The 6,943-nt window shown below is 52.0% G+C and overlaps 1 long non-coding RNA gene across 1 annotated transcript; it reads right to left on the minus strand.

Annotated features, from left to right (window-relative positions):
• Positions 1 to 501: 501 nt before the first annotated feature.
• Positions 502 to 4,102, minus strand: LOC138849959 (uncharacterized). The gene is made up of 2 exons (XR_011389283.1): positions 3,971 to 4,102; positions 502 to 1,452 (listed from the first exon to the last, which is right to left on the minus strand). It is a non-coding gene; the product is annotated as an uncharacterized lncRNA (long non-coding RNA).
• Between the last annotated feature and the right edge of the window lie 2,841 nt (positions 4,103 to 6,943).

A 6,943-nucleotide genomic window follows, 5' to 3' on the forward strand; every position in this document is an offset into this window, starting at 1 on the left:
TATCCAGCTCTCTGCTATGGCCTGGGAAGGCAGTAGAAGATGGCCCAGGTCCTTGGGCCCCTGCACCCGTGTGGGAGACCCAGAAGAAGCTCCAAGTTCCTGGCTTCAGACTGGCCCAGCTCCAGCCATTTGGGGAGTGAACCAGTGGATGGAGGATCTCTCTTTCTCTCTCTCACTCTCTGCCTCTGCCTCTCTGTAACTCTGCCTTTCAAATAAATAAATAAATCTTTTTTTAAAAAAAAGATTTATCAACAGTACCTTATATTTCCCAGAAGGAAGAGACAAATCTATTAACTCCTTAGAACAGAATGATGGGCTGTGTTGTGTCGACACTCCCCTAAGTTGAGTGACATGGTGACAGTTAGAGGGGCTAACAGGTAGTTAAGTCAGGTCCCTGTTGGAATGAGAAAAAGGGAGTCCCTTGAAAAGTACACATATGCATGCTTCTCCCCCGAAGCTGCCTTTAGCAAGACAAAAGTGCCTACCCCACCCTTCTTTATGATAAGACTAGAAAGAAGACTAGAAAGAAGTTACCTATCCCAACCCCTCTGATGGGGTTTTATCTGTTTTATCAGAGCAGGCTACACAAGATTTCTATTCTGGCCCTCTGGTGGGTTTTGTCCCCACCCTTTGATTGTTCTCCAAACTGTGTTTAAAGGACTCCACCTCGGGGCCTGCGCTGTGGCATAGCTGCCGGCTGCCGTGCTGGCATCCCATATGGGTGCCAGTTCGAGTCCCAGCTGCTCCTCTTCAGATCCGGCTCTCTGCTATGGCCTGGGTAAGCAGTGGAAGATGGCCTTGGGACTCTGTACCTGTGTTGGAGACCTGGAAGCTCCTGGATCCTGGCTTCAGATCGGCACAGCTCCAGCCGTCGTGGCCATCTGGGGAGTGAACCAGCGAATGGAAGATCTCGCTTCAGCTTCTCAGGTCTTCCTCTCTTGGAGTCCCTCTCCTGGCTGCTCTGGCAGGAGGCTTCCGACTTCAGTAAATCTCACTTTGCTTACTGCCTGGTCTGTGGGAAAATTCTTCTACACGAGACAAGAGCTGAGGTTGTCCTCCTTCGTCACTGTTTTCCTCATAACAACATGACATTTATTTTTCGGACTTAAGCCTGAAGCCCACAAATGCTCCCAACCACCATTTGCTTTAGAAGGTAAAAGTCGGGGCCAGAGCCAGTAGGTTAATCCTCCTCCTGCAGCGCCGGCATCCCATGTGGGTGCCAGTGTTAGTCCCAGCTGCTCCTCTTCCAATCCAGCTCTGCTGTGGCCTGGGAAAGCAGTAGAAGATGGCCCAAGTCCTTGGGCCCCCACACCCGCGTGGGAGACCAGGAAGAGGCACCTGCTCCTCGCTTTGGATTGGTGCAGCTCCAGCCATTGCAGCCATCTGGGGAGTGAACCAACGGACCAAAGACCTTTCTCTCTGTCTCTCCTCTCTCAGTGTCTGTAACTCTACCTGTCAAATAAATAAATAAAATCTTTAAAAAAAAAAAAAAAAGGTAAAAGCCAATGTCTTGAAATAATTAAGAAATACTACAAAACAGTATGTTAGGGTTCTGGCAGAAAACACTGACTCCTCCAAAGGCAGTTCTGGTAGAATTAAGCCCCAAGAGCCAGCACTCATCCCTTGCCCCGTGGTACAGAGGCCCACAACGACTCCCTCCTGCCTGGAGGCAGCTTTCGGAACCTGCTGGTGCAGCTGGCTTGCGGGCTGGGACAGCTCCACGGTGGATCCGCCTCCCTTCCCAGATGCCCCGAAACACCACTGCCTTTTCCTTGGGAATTAGTCAGTTTGGCATTTCCACAGGAAAGACCTGAGGCAGCTAACTTTCTAAAAACACTGATTTTTTTTTTTTTTTAACAGTTTGGGAAGTTCTAATCTGACATCGGGTGCTTGGGGGTCGGGGGAAGAGTGGAAGTAAAGACCCCTCGTGGCAGCACATTGCAGTGGGAGCCTCTGTGTGTGTGTGTGTGTGTGTGTGTGTAAGGGCTTATACCACCACACAGAAAATTGGGAGACTGGGGTCCCACAGTCCCTCCCAAGAACACACCCCCAGTAACCTAAGCACCTCCCACCTCACCTCCCAGAGGCTCCATCGTCTCCTGAGAGCACTGCCCTGGAGACCAACCTTTCAACCACTCGCCATTAGGGGACAGCCACCCCAATACCTGAACCACAGCACCCAGATGTCCGAGAATGCTTGGAAGACTCGTGGCCCTTGGCAGGCTTCTGTAACCCACTATTCAACTGCCCAGTGGGAGCTAAGGCCAAATAAATCCATTTACAATGATGATAGAGTGATGTCAGTGTCCAAAATTGGGGTCAGTCTCTCCCCTCTGGTTGAGTAAAGAAGGGAATTGTGGAATTGTTGGCCTAAAGCTGCCTCTGCACATAGTTTAAGTTTGGCTTACAGGTCCCTGCATATACACCAAGCTGTAACCTAACTTGATGTGAAGCACTCTGTGTAACCTACTCTTATAGCAAGTAGCTGGATCTCAGCCAATGGTGAGTGGCCAATTGTTCAAACCATGTTAAATAAGTTAAAAAAAATACAAGTTGCAACCAATCAAGGTGTCTATGGCACTTCCATTTTCTGTACATCATTTTCTTTTTTCTGGCTATAAATATAACCTGCCCTTGTGGTATGGCAGGTTATTATGAATCATTTTTTAAAAAAAGATTTGCTTATTTATCTGAATGGTAGCATGACATAGGCCAGGGGAGGTGAGAGGGATCATCCACCCTCTAGCTCACTGCACAGCACTAAAGGCTGGGCCAGGCCAACGCCAGGAGACAAGAACGCCATCTGGATTTCTGCTGAGTGGCAGGAACCAAAGCGCTTGAGCCATCATCTTCTGCCTCCTGGGTGCATTGGCAGGAAACTGAGTTGGAAGTGTAGAGTAGTCAGGACTTGACCCCAGTGCTCCAATACGGGCTGAGTCATCCCAAGGCGCCGTGTAGCCCATCGTACCATAATGCCTGCCCCTCGGAATCATTGTAGACTGCTGCCTGCTTCTAGAATCACGGATATGTTAGATTTCTGGTGCTATAACGAAATGCCTGAGGCAGGCTAGCTTTATAAGGAAAGAGGTTTACTTTGGCTCATGGTTCTGGAAGTTCACAGTTCAAGGAGACCAAGCAGGCCCCATTGGTTCAGGCTCTGGTGACAGCATTCTTTTTTCTTTCTTTCTTTCTTTCTTTCTTTCTTTCTTTCTTTTTTTTTTTTTGACAGGCAGAGTTAGACAGACAGAGAGAAAGGTCTTCCTTCCATTGGTTTGCCTCCCAAATGGCCATTACGGCCAGCACTGCGCTGATCCAAAGCCAGGAGCCAGGTGCTTCTCCTGGTCTCCCATGCGGGTGAAGGGCCCAAGCATTTGGGCCATCCTCCACTGCACTCCCGGGCCACAGCAGAGAGCTGGACTGGAAGAGGAGCAACTGGGACAGAATCCTGCACCCTGACTGGGACTAGAACCCAGGGTGCCGGTGCTGCAGGCGGAGGATTAGCCTAGTGAGCCGCAGTGCCAGCCTCTGGTGACAGCATTCTTGCCACCGAGTCCCAGGGTAGCACACTGCACCACATCTCAAGGAGCAGGGAGCAAATCTGCCTCTGTGTCCTAGGACTGAAACATGGAGGCTCCAGCCTCTAATGACCTAATCCAATCACTTCCTAAAGTCCCCCTGTAAACACCATACTGGGATTCAGTTCCTACCCTCTAAGTGCCATTAACATGAGACTTCGCAAACAGAACTCCTGAGTTCACAGAGAACAAATATTCAGCCATAGTAACAAACAATGAAGATTTGCAAAGCTAGACTTGTTGCTGTGTCGTCTTTTAACACTGCGTGGCGCTCTCTCAATCCATACCTAAGCCTCAGCTCCTTATGATCCCCATTCAAACCTCTCACACAGGATGGGCACTTCGCCTGGTAGTTACGCCGCCAGTTGAAGCACCTGCATTTCATATCAGAGTACCTGGGTTCAAGCCCCGGCTCCACTTCTGACTTCAGCTTCCTGCTGTATAGGCCCTGGGAGGCGACAGTGATGACTCAAGTAGTTGGGTTCTCCCCACCTAATAGAGCAAGGACAAAAAGCCTCAGATCCATGTGGACCTCTCACCGACAGAAGAGGCCCCCATGTCTCTGCCCAGCCAACACAGCCCCGCCCTGCCATGACCGTCCCCGCCCTGCCGGGACTGCTGGACACACCACTATCTGGAGAGTCCAGGCATCAGCCCGAGCTCTCTCCCCAGCTCCGCAGCTCAGCTCCAGCTCAACCCCGCCCAGCTCACACTGTGATCTCGCGGGACCTTTAGAACTAGCCCAGCTTTAGCCCAGACCCCCAGGCCCCTTCCACACTTTGTACTGTGTAACCCACTAGTGTGCAAGGGAAGGGGCTCCGTCCCTACTGAGAGCGGGCTGTCAGCTCTCTGTGGCGCATGCGCCTGGGAGTGAGCCCCTCCCGGGCTTCAGTCTTCGGAACAAACCTGGTCTGCCTGTGGCTTCCTGCTGTCTCTTCTTTCCTGCCACCGCCCACGTAGCTCCCAGCTTTGTGGGGATGTGGGAAGCGGCAGAGCAGATGTGAGTTCTGTGTCTCTGCCTCTCCAATAAATAAACTTTTGTAAGTGAAGGAGAATATTAAACAGGGAGGTACACATCACCAGCTGCTTTGGTCTTCTAAAGCCTCTGACATGAGGTATTTGAGCGGGGGGTGGGTGGGTCTTCACTGGTGGCCTGGTAAGTCAGAGGGTCTTCCGTGGCCGTGGCACAAGCTCGGACGAGTGTGGGCTCTGCAGGCTCCTGCTCTCGTGCCTCCCTTCTCTCCAGCCTCCCTTCTCTGCACCACAATTAGATGTCTCATTGTTAAAGTGGGAGGGCCGAGCCCTCCTCTGCCCCTGCCCCTGCCCCTGCCCCAAGCCTCTCTCGGCCTAACTGCCGGGGGCCTGGCTGGGCGGCCCCATAGCAGAGGTCTCGCCGCCAGCCGATCTCTCTCCTGGGTGCCAGCGGTGGTGGTAAAACATGCCCACCAGGCTCTGACACTGCTCCAAAGAGTGGCATCTGCTTCCCCCCGCCCCGGCTTGGTGCAGGCTGCCGCTCAGTTCCAAGCAATGAAGTGTGGCGGCAGGGGTGTGTAACTTTGCAGATGAGAACAGAAAGGGCTTGGCGACTCCCTCTTCCCTCACCCTGGGGCAAGCCAGTGCTAAGTCTCAAGATCTCTCAAGCAGACGTGGAAACAGAGACCCAGAGAAAACTCTTTCTTCTCCGCCCTCTCTCCATTGCTAATGCTCTTTCCACTGGACTTCACCAAGCACAGCTCTGGGTCAAAGTGCAGAGTGGGGGTGGGGGTTCAGGGAGAGGTACTGGGTCAGGGCAGCACTGCAGGGACCAAAACCTGAGTTGGGGTTAAAGCCCCTCTGTAAGCATCTTCTGTAAACAGGCGCACTCTCTTTCAGAGTGCTGGAAAGATCAAGCAGGCAGAGGGATGGGCTTGCTGGAGGGCCAGGCTCCTCCCTTAGCTGATGGGAGTCCTCATCTGATGGGGGTCATTGTTACTGTGATTAGTATTGATTTGATAGGGATTCCAGAGTGCCCTGGGAAGGAAAGGAAGAAACATGCTTGATGTGAGGGGGGGGGGGGTGGGGGGACGGCTGAGGGAGGGGTAGGAGGGAGAAACAACAACCTAAGCCTCAGATTCTGTTGCATGTGCGCAGTGTCCTGGACCCAACTTCCTAGCTGCCCTATGTAGCGTGAGCTCCATGTTAGGCTGACCCGATCACATTCAGGTTTTGCTGACTCCCTGATTGGCTCACATAGAATACCTTATTAGCATACACCTTGACCAATCAGGTGAGACTTCTTCCTTTAGAAACACATAAATGTCTGAGCCAGGGAGTCTTGACAAGCAGCTCTCCAGGGCAGGCCTGCTCTCCTGGCTGCTTCGGTTCAATGAATGTCCTTTGCTTTGCTCGCCCCTTTCTTGTGCCTCATTCTTCGTGGTCACAAGACAAAAAGCCGGGCACAGAAGAGAAGCTGTGACCCCCAAAGACTGCACCCCTCAACTACTCTGGCAGAGAGGAGAGGCTGTACCACAGCGAGCTGCAACGCAAGGAGCTGGAACAGGAGAGCCGTTTCTGAAGAATCCCACAGAAGAGGAATCTGCCACGTCCCTTGGGACGAGCCACAGACTCCGCCTGCCACACCGACACCGGAACTCCTGCAGCAGGCTGAGCACCTACTGTGCGTCAAGCTCCATGCTAGCTGCTTTATGCTCATTCTTGTACCACTACAAAAAAGTTTTTAATTGATGTATTTTCATTTTATTTGAAAGAGAGATAGAGAGGTAAATAGAGGAAAAATTTCATCTGCTGGTTCATTCCCCAAATGCCCACAAAAGCCAGGGCTGGGTCCAGCCAAGACCAGGAGCCTGCAACTCAATCTGGGTCTCCCACACGGGTGGCAGGCACCCAAGTCCTTGGGCCATCATCTGCTGCCTCTGAGGGTGTGCATTAGCAGAAAGCTGGACCAAAAAGTAGAGTAGTGGGGACCAAAACGTGCACTGTTACAAGGGCTGTGGGCATGCCAAACCCGTGCCCCGGGTGTATCATTTATTTTTTTTAAGATTTATTTTATTTATTTGAAAGAGTTACAGGGAGAGGTAGAGCCAGAGAGAGAGAGAGAGAGAGAGAGAGAAATCTTCCATTCGCTGGTTCACTCCCCCAAATGACCACGACAGCCAGAGCTTAGCTGATCCTTCTGGGTCTCCCACGCGGGTACAGGGGCCCAAGGACTAGGGCCATGCTCCACTGCTTTCTCAAGTGCATTAGCAGGGAGCTGGATCAGAAGTAGAGCAACCAGGACTCGAACTGGTGCCCATATGGGATACTGGCGCTGCTGGCCAGGGCTTTAACCTGCTGTGCCACAGTGCTAGCCCCTAAAATAGTATTTATTT

Source organism: Oryctolagus cuniculus, chromosome 6 (genome assembly GCF_964237555.1).
Source record: "Oryctolagus cuniculus chromosome 6, mOryCun1.1, whole genome shotgun sequence".
Classification (NCBI taxonomy): Eukaryota; Metazoa; Chordata; class Mammalia; order Lagomorpha; family Leporidae; genus Oryctolagus; species Oryctolagus cuniculus.